Raw genomic sequence first — 13,008 nt, forward strand, 5'->3', positions numbered from 1 at the left:
AAGTGCTTCCCTGCTCCCCACTCACCCTGCAGCCCCCCCGTTCCTGCAGCCTCTGAGACCCCTGCTTCCCACTCGCCCTGCAGCCTCCGCGCCCCCTGCCTGCCCTGCCCCTGCCGCCTCTGAGACCCCTGCTTCCCACTCGCCCTGCAGCCTCCGCGCCCCCTGCCTGCCCTGCCCCTGCCGCCTCTGAGACCCCTGCTCCCCACTCGCCCTGCAGTCTCTGTGACCCCTGCTCCCCACTCGCCCTGCAGCCTCTATGCCCCCGCCTGCCCTGCTCCCCCGCTCCCCCGGCAGCCTCTGCCTGCTGGGGGCTTCAGACACTCGGCGGCGCCGGTCCCTGCAGCCCCGGCCTCAGCTTCCTTCCCACCGCCAAGCACGTTCCCTGGCCTATCTGTCCCCACCGGAAACAGCTCCCGTGGCGCCGGGTTCCGAGCTGCGCGGGGCAACGGGGCCACAGGAAGGGTCCCCCAGTGCCTGGGGGGTCCCCGCCCGCGAGGGAAGCCCGAGCCCCCCCCATTCCCCGCCTGAGCATTGTAGCTGGGGCGTCTGGGCTGCGCTGCGGACCCGGTGGATCGTGCTGGGCGGACCCTGGCTTATGCCTCCCTATTTCCCCGGACATGTCCAGCTCTTTGGAAATTCCCCCCGGACGAGGATTTGAGCACCAAAAAGCCGGACATGTCTGGGGAAATCTGGACGTATGGTAACCCTACTTCCAGTACCTATGGGAAGGGGGGTCTCAGTGCTTCAGTCCCACAGAGAGTGCCTGCCGGGGATTGGGGCTTCAGCAGGAGCGGGGCAGGCAAACCCTGCAGGGCAGAAGCCCCAAGCCCCGGCTGGCACCTTTCACATGGGGCAGAAGCCCTGAGCCCCGGCTGGTGCCTCCCATGTGGGGTAGAAGTCCTGAGCCCCAACTAGAGCCTCACACGAGGGGCAGAAGCCCTGAGCCCCTGCAGGCATGCCCGGCTCTCAAACTTCTTAAGATTACTGTATATGGCTTGGAGAGTCAGTGTTCAAAATCATGCTTTAAATAGAAACCTATGACAAGCTGAACTAGAGAGACTACATAACTGTTTAAATGTCTGATTGTTGAATAGTAAAAGTTTACTCCTGATGTTTTGTATTTCTTCATTTCTTAAAGACAGTCATTATTCTGCAGAGTTAAACTGCAATATAATTTTGATTGTAACCATTTTATTTTAATTTTTCCCGTACCGTTATGCCATGACTTCATATACACCAAGTATGCATGAGTAGCTTGGTTACCATGGTTACTGCATTGACATACTTGAAGTGGTTCTCACAGTCCAAGAGGCCTCATTCCTGGGATTTTAATCAGTGCACCAAAGGCTTTTCTATATTCAAGTGGGCACAGAAAGGAGGCTGATTGCAATATTAGCACGGGCACATCTTGAGCCTGAAGACCTGAGGGGAAAATGTGAGTCTTGACATACTTAATTACTCTCAAACTCTGGGGATTTACATTAGCAAAAAGTAGTTCATATAACAAAAGAGTTTATTTTAATATCTGACTATACCTGAAGGTTCCTGTTAGATGTAGCTATGAATCAAAATGTTTGTCTACTTTGCTGAATTGGCTCCGAGGAGGCTGCTGTATAAATGAAGCAACAATAATTTGTTGTGCATGTGTTATGCGGTATTTTCTTAACATTTCTTAACTGAGAAGTATGTTTTCAAAACAAAAATTAAATTGCCTTATTTTTCTAAACTGGAACTCCATTTACTGAGCTCCATTTGAAAGCTAAAAGCAGGTGCTTACATGCTCAAAGGCAAGAGAATTACAAGGAGGAGGGACTCTTTTTAATACAGTACTTTGTTCTATTGTGCTAACAGCAACACACTTACCTAGCTCAGAGCTCCAGTGTGGTGTGGGAGGAAGGGTGGGAATGCATAGGGAGCCTTCCCGCATTTGCTTGACCTGTACAAGCGCCTGTCACAACTTCAGTTTTGGGGAGCAAAGGGGCTGCTTCCTCTATATGGAGAGGCACAGAATCCCAGCGGCTGCCCTTAAGAACTTCGCTCTCCATAGCTGACCACTGGCTCTTTCTTCTGGAAAACAGTATAAATTAAAGTGAAATTAAGGCTGGTAAAAAGTTGTCAATAACTTATAAATAGAGCCGGTCAAAAATTGTCAGTCAAAATATTTGTTTGCACAGACACTGTCTTTTTTTATTTTTTCAGTAAATGTCCATTTTTTGTCAAAAAATCGAGCTTTCAGTAAATGAACAACCAGAAATAAATAAAATAATAATAATAATCAGTTGACCCAGTCTCCCATGGTACCAGTACCTTAGGTATTATATTACTTAGCCACCTAGAAAATTTTTATACAGAAACTAATTTAATAGAAATGATGGCTTCTGGTCAACTAGGAAACACAAAATTATAATTAATATCTTAATCTTTGCAGACAACTTTCCTAAAAAAGAAATGTCCATATATGACATGGTGGGGAAATTTTAATACATGAATTACCCCAGAGGAATGGGCTTTGATCTGGAAAAGAGGACTCGGTGGTATGATAAAAGAAAATGTCTTTAAGATAATATTTCAATGGTTTTTCACAGCAGTCAGGTTAAAAATATATAGAGTATATAGATTGAATGGGGATAAATGTTGGCCCAAATTGTGAGGAAAGAGAAGATTTAATGCATATATGGTAGACAGGTCCAGTTGTCAAAGAGGACTGGGATGTGACTCATAACTAAATATTGCAAATTGTTAGCTAGCTATTATCAATTGATCCTTTGTTAATCCTCCTGGGGTTTCCTAGGGTGTGTCTACACAGCAAAGAAAAACCCGCAGCTGGACAATGCCAGCCGACTTGGGCTCATGGGGCTCAGGCTGGGGGGCTGTTTCATTGCTGTGTAGTTTATAGATGAATTCTGTTCAGTCAGTTTTCAGTCTAAGACTTCTGTGGTAGGGGTCCATGAACCACAGGTTGAATTTCTAAAGGGGTATGACCTCCATCTAAAATTTTTTGGGGGGAAGAAGTGATGCAGGAGTGGGGCCTCAGGATAAGGAATGGTGCGAAGGCGGGGGCTCAAGGGAATGGGTGGCGTGAGGGTGGGGCCTTGGAGAGAAGGGGAGGTGCAGGGGCAGGGCCCCAGGGGGGAGGGGCAGCAAAAAGGGTGGGGCCACAGTTCGTGCACCATTGGCCTCCCCATTTTTAGGGACCTTCAGCCGTTCCTGGATCATGGTCTATAAATGCCTAAACAGGGAGAAGATTTCTGATTCTGGGAGGCTCTTTAATCCAGCGGGCAAAGGCATAACAAGATCTAAGGCTGGAAGTTGAAGCTATATAAATTCACACTGAAAATATGGCACAAATGTTAACCACTGAAACAGCTTATCAAGGAATGGGGTGGATCCTCTGTCATTTGCGGTCTTTAAATCAAGAGCTGGTTGAAACTTGGAAATTCCTTTCCATGAGAAAGTCCAACACTTTAGAAAACTAGAAATTTCTACATTTGCCACAGGATGGAAATTATGAATTTTGTTGTTTTAGACAAATCAAACAGTTTTGGTTTGATTTTTTTCTAAATGAAATGGAGCAGCTGGCTGTCCTGACTCCTGGGAGACTCCCCAGGCTGCGTGATCCAGAGCTCCCCATGCTTTCCAGGCTGCTGGGCTCCCTGCCATGGAGCAGGGGGGCGTAGAAGACCTGAGAGCCCCAGCTTGAACTTGGGCTGCTGACAGTAGAAGCCTGGCTCCAGAGCAGCTCACCATGGAAGCTGGCAGGAAACTAGGCAGGTGTCTAATGGAAACCTGCCTGTGTTTCAGTGAAAGTTCATTGAAACCAAAATGTTTCTACAAAATATTTCAGTTTCATTGAATTGGCATTTTCTGATGAAAAACTGGTTCATTGGAAAATTCCCAACCAGCACTATTTAAATAAAGAGTGGCTGTCTCTCTAAAATGTATGTTCCATGTTAACTACAAGTTCCTGAGTTGATGCAGGAATCACTAGGTGAAATTCTTTGGCCTGAGTTAGGCATGAGGTTAAAACAGCTGGTCATAACGGTCCCTCTTCTGGCCTTAAAGTCTATGAATCTATGTTCATGCTGTGACAGATTTAGCAATTTCCAGCAATATACTTGAAAGACCTTATTGCATTAAGTGTATGTATTATTGTGGGCTAGGATCATATGTAACCTCTCTAGATGGTGACAGACAGGGCCGGCTCCAGGGTTTTTTGCTGCCCCAAGCGGCGCCAAAAAAAAAAAAAAAAAAAAGCCGCGATCGCAATCGCGATCTGCGGTGGCAATTCGGCGGGAGGTCCTTCGCGCCGAGCGGGAGTGAGGGACCGTCCGCCGAATTGCCACCGAATAGTTGGACCTGCCGCCCCTCTCCAGAGTGGCCGCCCCAAGCACCTGCTTGGCAAGCTGGTGCCTGGAGCTGGCCCTGGTGACAGATGTAAGACCTGGGAGTTAAAAAGACTATAGTGAAAATGTGCCAGAGAAGTATGGACTTTAGGGACAATAAGTGTTGTTGTGGAAATGACCACCCAGGCAGTTATTTGATCAGAGACTCAAGCCTGAGGCCCATTTATTGAACACACACCAACACGTTGGGGGGTGGCAGATTGGATACTGCGCCCGCCGATACAAAGCAACACCCGACTATATAAAGCAAAAAACCGCAAATACATCATACATTTAAGTAATAATTACCCTTATACGAATTAACACTTGACAGGGGTTAGGGTCTTCTTGGGTCTTTTTGGTACTTTCCAATGTTGCTGTAAACAACCCTTTTATGGATGTAATATGGGTTAGGGTTTCTACTGGTACTTTCCAGTGTTTAGCAACCATACCTTTTATGGGGTACCATTACATCATGCTTGTCATGGGGCACAATGATCTCAAGGGGTAGTTACACAACTGGTATAAGGGAGGGCATGGGTTACAGTTGCACATGTTTTTTTTTTTTGCCTATAGATTACCGTTACAAAGCTTCATGCCAGCATATTGCAAATAGTTCCTGCTTTTGGGGGGGTTTTTCACTACGCCCCTCTCTCCCCCAAACTAAGATAGTCATGGAACACTATCTTAGGCCTGGTCTACACTACGGGTTTAGGTCGACTTTAGCAGCGTTAAATCGAATTAAGCCTGGACACGTCCACACGACGAAGCCCTTTCTTTCGACTTAAAGGGTCCTTTAAACCGATTTCTTTACACCACCTTCGACGAGGGGATTAGCGATAAAATCGGCCTTTGCGGGTCGGAATTGGGGTAGTGTGGACGGAATTCAACGTTATTGGCCTCTGGGAGCTATCCCACAGTGCTTCATTGTGACCGCTCTGGACAGCACTCTCAACTCAGATGCACTGACCAGGTAGACAGGAAAAGACCCGCGAACGTTTGAATTTCATTTCCTGTTTGCTCAGCGTGGAGAGCACAGGTGACCACGCAGAGCTCATCAGCACAGGTAACCGTGATGGAGTCCCAGGATCGCAAAAGAGCTCCAGCATGGACCTAACGGGAGGTACGAGATCTGCTCGCCATATGGGGAGATGAATCAGTGCTAGCTGAACTCCGTAGCAGTAAAAGAAATGGAAAAGTATTAGAAAAGGTCTCCAAGGCCATGAAGGACCGAGGCCATAACAGGGACACACAGCAGTGCCGCGTGAAAATTAAGGAGCTACGGCAAGCTTACCACAAAGCCAGAGAAGCAAACGGAAGGTCTGGGGCAGAGCCGCAAACTTGCCGCTTCTATGCGGAGCTGCATGCCATTCTAGGGGGTGCAGCCACCACTACCCCAACCGTGTGCTATGACTCCGTCAATGGAGAAACACACAGGGAAGACGGTTCGGGGAACGAGGAAGATGAGGATGGAGGTACTGTAGGTAGCTCACAGCAGCAAGGAAGCGGAGAAACCGGTTTCCCCAACAGCCAGGATATGTTTGTGACCCTGGACCTGGAACCAGTAACCCCCGAACTCACCCAAGACCCTCAGGGCACACAGGAGACCTCTGGTGAGTGTACCTTTGTAAATATTTGTAAACATTACACATGGTTTAAAAGCAAGCGTGTTTAATGATTAATTTGCCCTGGCAATCGCGGCCAGTACATCTACTGGAAAAGTCTGTTAACGTATATGGGGATGGAGCGGAAATCCTCCAGGGACATCTCCAGAAAGCTCTCCTTCATGTACTCCAGGCCAGTAGCACGTAGTCTGGAATCATTGCATAACAAAGCATGGTAGCGTATGGTCCCGGTGTTTGCTGGCATTCAGACAATATCCATTCCTTATCTCTCTTTGTTATCCTCAGGAGAGTGATATCATTCACGGTCACCTGGTTGAAATGGGGTGATTTTATTAAGGGGACATTCAGAGGTGCCCGTTCCTGCTTTTCTGAACAGAAATGTTCCCCGCTGTTAACCACGCGGTGGGGGGAGGGGTGAAGTGATCATCCCAGAGAATCGTGTGTGTGTGTGTGGGGGGGGTGGTTTACTTGGGTTTGTGCCGCATGTTAACCGGGAAACCGCAGCCCCTCCTTTTACATTGAAAACCCATTTTAAATGGCCAACCCAATTCATCCTTGATATGGGAAATGCGCTGCTGTTCGAAACCTTTCCCGCATGTTAAGAAGGTTAAAAAAGCCAAAACACTGTGGCCTACCATGGCTGCCTGCAAGGTGAAATATGTTGCCTGGGGCACTGCGTGAGTGATCTCTCATACCAAACCGGCAGGCAGAGGAAAAATGCGACCTTGTAATGAAAGAGTGTACCCATTGTTCTCTAAAATGTGTCTTTTTTAACCACCTCTCCCTTCTCCTCCACCCAGGGTGACCAGATGTCCCGATTTTATAGGGACAGTCCCGATTTTTGGGTCTTTTTCTTATATAGGCTCCTATTACCCCCCACCCCCTGTCCTGATTTTTCACACTTGCTGTCTGGTCACCCTACCTCCACCAGCTGCAAATGTTTCTCCTTCGCAGAGGCTAGTGAACATTAGAAAGAGAAAACGGAGGACGCGGGACGATATGCTCACGGAGCTGCAGATGTCCTCCCACGCTGATAGAGCACAGCAGAATGCGTGGAGGCAGTCAATGTCGGACATGAGAAAAGCACAATATGAACGAGAGGAGAGGTGGCGGGCTGAATGGCGGGATGAAAAGAGCAAGTGGTGGGCTGAAGACGATAGGTGGCGTCAGCTTGCAGACAGACGGCAAGAGTCAATGCTCCGTCTGCTGGAGCATCAAACTGATATGCTCGAGCATATGGTTGAGCTGCAGGAAAGGCAGCAGGAGCAGAGACCGCCGCTACAGCCCCTGTTTAACCAACAGCCCTCCTCCCCAAGTTCCATAGCCTCCTCACCCAGACGCCCAAGAACACGGTGGGGGGGCCTCCGTCCACCCAGTCACTCCACCCCAGATGATCGCCCAAGCATCAGAAGGCTGGCCTTCAATAAGAGTTAAAGTTTTAAAATGCAGTGTGTCCTTTTCCATCCCTCCTCCCCCACCCATCCCAGGCTACCTTGGCAATTATCCCCCTACTTCTGTGAGGAACTAATAAAGAATGCATGAATGTGAAAAAACAATGACTTTATTGCCTCTGCAAGCGGTGCTCGAATTGGGGAGGGGACGGTGGGGTGGGGTGGTTGGTTTACAGGGAAGTAGAGTGAACCGGGTCGGGGGGGGGGGGGTTGGAGGGTTCATCAAGGAGAAACAAACAGAAGTTTCACACAGTAGCCTGGCCAGTCACAAAACTCGTTTTCAAAGCTTCTCTGATGCGCACCGCGCCCTGCTGTGCTCCTCTAACCGCCCTGGTGTCTGGCTGAGCGTAATCAGCGGCCAGGCGAGTTGCCTCAACCTCCCACCCCGCCATAAATGTCTCCCCCTTACTCTCACAGATATTGTGGAGCGCACAGCAAGCAACAATAACAATGGGGATATTCTTTTCGCTGAGGTCTGAGCGAGTCAGTAAGCTGCGCCAGCGCGCTTTTAAACGTCCAAATGCACATTCCACCACCATTCGGCACTTGCTCAGCCTGTAGTTGAACAGGTCCTGACTACTGTCCAGGCTGCCTGTGTACGGCTTCATGAGCCATGGCATTAAGGGGTAGGCTGGGTCCCCAAGGATCACGATAGGCATTTCAACATCCCCAACGGTTACTTTCTGGTCCGGGAAGAAAGTCCCTTCCTCCAGCTTTCGAAACAGAGCAGAGTTCCTGAAGACGCGAGCATCATGTACCTTTCCCGGCCATCCCACGTTGATGTTGGTGAAACGTCCCTTGTGATCCACCAGGGCTTGCAGCAGCATTGAAAAGTACCCCTTGCGGTTTACGTAGTCGGTGGCTTGGTGCTCCGATGACAAGATAGGGATATGGGTTCCGTCTATGGCCCCGCCACAGTTTGGGAATCCCATTTCAGCAAAACCATCCACTATTGCCTGCACGTTGCCCAGAGTCACTACCCTTGATATCACCAGGTCTTTCATTGCCCTGGCAAATTGGATCACAGCAGCCCCCACCGTAGATTTGCCCACTCCAAATTGATTCCCGACTGACCGGTGGCTGTCTGGCGTTGCAAGCTTCCACAGGGCTATCGCCACTCGCTTCTCAACTGTGAGGGCTGCTCTCATCTTGGTATCCTGGCGTTTCAGGGCAGGGGAAAGCAAGTCACAAAGTTCCATGAAAGTGGCCTTACGCATGCGAAAGTTTCGCAGCCACTGGGAATCGTCCCACACCTGCAGCACGATGCGGTCCCACCAGTCTGTGCTTGTTTCCCGGGCCCAGAATCGGCATTCCACGGCATGAACCTGCCCCAGTGACACCATGATTTCCACATTGCTGGGGCCTGTGCCTTGTGAGAGGTCTATGTCCATGTCAATTTCCTCATCACTCTCTTCGCCGCGCTGCAATCGCCTCCTCGGCTGGTCCGGGTTTCGCCTTGGCATGTCCTGGCTCTGCATATACTCCAGGACAATGCGCGTGGTGTTTATAGTGCTCATAATTGCCGCGGTGATCTGAGCGGGCTCCATGATCCCAGTGCTAGCTATGGCGCCTGGTCAGAAAAAAGGCGCGAAACTAGTATCTGATGGACCAGGAGAAGGAGGGAGGGCGGGAGGGAGGGAGGGCCGAGTGACGACATGGCGTACAGGTACAGGAACAGGGAATTAAAATCAAGAAAGGTGGCTGTGCATCAGGGAGAAACACAAACAACTGTCACACAGAATGGTCCCCCCAAAGATTAAACTGAAAACCCTGGGTTTAGCAGGCCGTTGATTTCACGGAGGAAGGGGAAGCAAATGAATACAGAACAAATCTATTTTTTACATCTTAAGCTGGCAGCCGACGGTGCAGCATGACTGATAGCCTCTGCAGTACGATGACGATGGATACCAATCGTAATATACCATCTTCTACCAAAAGGCAAGGGGCTGCTGCTGTGTAGCAATGCAGCCCCACATCTGCCAGCCCCACGTCCGCCAGCACCCAGATCGCCCTCGGCCTCTTCTGGGTGCTTAGCAGACAATACTGGGCAATTGGCAGAAAATAGTATACTACGACTGATAGCCATCATCATCAAGACAGTAGCATGTCTGCCCAGGTGCCCATGATTGACAGCCACTGCAGTATGACGATGACGGATACCAGTCATAATATACCATCTTCTACCAAAGGGCAAGGGGCTGGTGCAATGCAGCCCTACGGCTGCCAGCCCCACGACTATTAGTCATGCTACACCGTCTACCGCCAAAAGGCAGTTAGCAGCTGCTGCTGTGTAGCAATGCAGTCCCACGTCTGCCGGCACCCAGAGGACATATGGTGACGGTGAGCTCAGCTGAGCTGAGCGGGCTCCATGCTTGCTGTGGTATGTTGTCTGCACAGGTAACCCAGGTAAAAAGGCGCGAATCTATTGTCTGCCGTTGCTGTGACGGCGGGGGAGGGGCCTGACGACATGTACCCAGAACCTCCCGCGACACTGTTTTGCATCATCCGGGCATTGGGATCTCAACCCAGAATTCCAAAAAAAGGCGCGAAAGTAGTATCTGACGGACTAGGGGAAGGAGGGAGGGCGGGCCGAGTGACGACATGGCGTACAGGTACAGGGAATTAAAATCAAGAACGGTGGCTGTGCATCAGGGAGAAACACAAACAACTGTCACACAGAATGCTCCCCCCAAAGATTAAACTGAAAACCCTGGGTTTAGCAGGCCGTTGATTTGACGGAGGGAGGGGGAAGCAAATGAATACAGAGCAAATCTATTTTTTACATCTTAAGACGACGGTGCAGCGTGACTGATAGCCCTCGGCATCTTTCTGGGTGCTTGGCAGCAAATACTGGGCGCTTGGCAGTTAGTGTATTATGATGGCCTTCAGGCCTATTGCACAATCTGCTGCTCAGGGAAGATTCTGCTAATGTGCGATGAGCCAACTTGTAATAGGACGGTTACCAGTCGTAATACACCATCTACTGCCAAAAGGCAAGGGGCTGGTGCAATGCAGCCCCACGGCTGCCAGCACCCAGATCGCCAATGAAGGCTACCAGTCTACTGCACCGTCTACCGCCAAAAGGCAGTTAGCAGCTGCTGCTGTGTAGCAATGCAGTCCCACGTCTGCCGGCACCCAGATGACATATGGTGACGGTGAGCTGAGCGGGCTCCATGCTTGCCGTGGTATGTTGTCTGCACAGGTAACCCAACAAATCTATTGTCTGCCGTTGCTGTGACGGAGGGGGAGGGGCCTGACGACATGTACCCAGAACCTCCTGCGACACTGTTTTGCATCATCCAGGCATTGGGATTTCAACCCAGAATTCCAAGGGGCGGCGGAGACTGCGGGAACTGTGGGATAGCTGTGGGATAGCTACCCATAGTGCAATGCTCCGGAAGTCGACGCTAGCCTCGTACTGCGGACGCGGTCCGCCGACTAGAGCACTTAGAGCATTTTATGTGGGGACACACACAATCGGCTGTATACAACCGATTTCTATAAAACCGGCTTCTATAAATTCGAACTAATTTCGTAGTGTAGACATACCCTCAGTTTGGTTCAGGTTTTAGGTTTGTTAGCTATAAAGCAGGCCCAGGCCAGCAAACAGAGGCCCAATAAATTGGGGGAGGGGTCCTTTCCTCCACAGTGTTAAGTGGATTTCCTGCGGAATCCATTGGGAGAAGTTAATGCAAATTCCCCAACTCCAGTTATGCAAAAACCCAGCCTTTCAAAGCTGTGCCCTGAGGAGAGGGTCATTGTCTGCCAATTAGCTGTTACAGAAGGCCAAGATCAAAGGCCCCAGCTGTATAAAAAACCATACCCCTGAGCACAGCAAGTTGCAGCGCTGTAAAGCGCCAGTGTAATCAGTGCCCCAGCTACGCCCCTTGTTGAGGTGGTTAGCTCTCCCAGCGCTGCGCCGCGACCACACAAGGCATGTTAAAGCACTGCCATGGCAGTGCTGCCGCGGCAGCGCTTTAGCGTTGCCAGTGTAGACTAGCCCTCAGATGGATATGAACTTGTAACCACAGGAGAAACCAAGCTGTGGGTTTTGAAGGATTAAAACCTACCACTGCCCTAGACTGAAGTTGCGGGGGGATGATCTCTAGTGAGCTTTTTAGCATGCGTTTAGGAACTTTTATTGTTTTCATATGTTTTCTCTATAATGCTTTTACCTGAAGAATAAATGTGGTTGCTTAGAAGGAGCTGTGTGGTAACTTATAACTCTGGGCAATACACTGGTTATAAAGCAAAGCACAGGTGCTGGCCTGTTCAGGCAGACTGGCTTGCTGACACTATCACAGTGTATGGCAGGGAGCTATGCAGACTTCAAATCCCCGGTCAGGAGGGAGTGATGGCTGGGAGCCAGAAGCCTAAAGACGGTGCTGTTGGTGGACCATGGTGGGGGAATACAGCTGCAGCGTCCCTTGAACTGTGACATATGCAACTATATGGGTGATACAGCACTTATTTATACTTGGCTCATTATTAGAGGCTACCAGATGGTGCAGCTTTAGCAGTACTGTTTTCCTATTATCAGTGGATAAGATACTGCAAAGTCTACCAGTATTTAATCCTGGGAAAAATCATGACCTGCACTATCAAAATTTGGAGGCTGATTTAAAGGGATTACCGAATAAAATCTAAAAGGTGCAAGTGCTTTTATGTGAAACCCCTCTGTAGAATATCGTAGAGTCGCTGTACATTCTAGAGGAGTTCATTCATCCCTTCAATGGGAGTTGAGGGCACTCATTGCCTCACAGGAGTTCTTAACACTTGACAGGGCCAGGCCTTTTATGACTAAGGCCCTGACCCTGCTGAGACTTATGCATATGCCTCATTTTAAGTGTGTCAGTAGTCCTATTGAACTTAATGCCCTCATTGAGTTCAATTACATGCTTAAAGTTAATCACATACATGCGGTTTTGCAGGGCCTAAGGGCCACATAGGCAGCTCATGAACTGTACAAGCTGCAGGCAGGCAGCCAGCAGTCTGGAGGCAGTTCACATCAGCCTAGGGTTACCATACGTCTGGATTTTCCCGGACATGTCCGGCTTTTTGGGCCTCAAATCCCCGTCCGAGGGGAAATCCCAAAAAGCCGGACATGTCCGGGAAAATTGGGACATGCGGGCCGGCGGTGCTGGGCCTGGGGCCGGGGCCGGGCTGGCGGTGCTGAGCCGGGGGCCGGGGCCGGGCCGGTGGTGCTGGGCCGGGGGCCGGGGGTGCTGAGCCGGGGGCCGGGGCCGGGCCGGCGGTGCTGGGCGGGCTGGGGGTGCTCGGCCGGGGGCTGGCCCAGGGCTGGCACCCCAGGGCCTGAGCCGACCCAGGCTGGAGACGCCGGGGGGGCCAGACTGGGCCGCGCCTCCTCCCTCCACCCTATCCCCTTTACCTGCTTCAGGCTTCCCGCCAATCAAATGTTCGCGGGAAGCAGGGGAGGGGGCGGAGTTGGGGCGGGGACTTTGGGGAAGGGGTGGAGTTGGGGCATGGGTGGGGCTGGGGGCGGGGCCGGGGCCCCGTGGAGTGTCCTCTTTTTGGACACTCAAAATATGG

The 13,008-nt window shown here is 50.5% G+C and overlaps 1 protein-coding gene across 6 annotated transcripts in view; it reads left to right on the forward strand.

Annotated features, from left to right (window-relative positions):
- The first annotated feature begins 1,272 nt into the window (after positions 1–1,272).
- The window catches only part of B3GALT5 (beta-1,3-galactosyltransferase 5), a 47,209-nt gene continuing 35,473 nt past the window's right edge, over positions 1,273–13,008 (forward strand). For 4 of the 6 annotated variants that reach the window (XM_042859224.2, XM_042859227.2, XM_042859226.2 and 1 more), the window contains exon 1: positions 1,273–1,435. The gene's annotated coding sequence lies outside the window, so the exon portion shown is untranslated. The remainder of the gene's footprint in view (positions 1,436–13,008) is intronic. The other 2 variants (XM_042859231.2, XM_042859230.2) reach the window with 2 other exon arrangements.

The sequence above is a fragment of the Chrysemys picta genome, chromosome 1 (genome assembly GCF_011386835.1).
Source record: "Chrysemys picta bellii isolate R12L10 chromosome 1, ASM1138683v2, whole genome shotgun sequence".
Lineage (NCBI taxonomy): Eukaryota > Metazoa > Chordata > Testudines > Emydidae > Chrysemys > Chrysemys picta.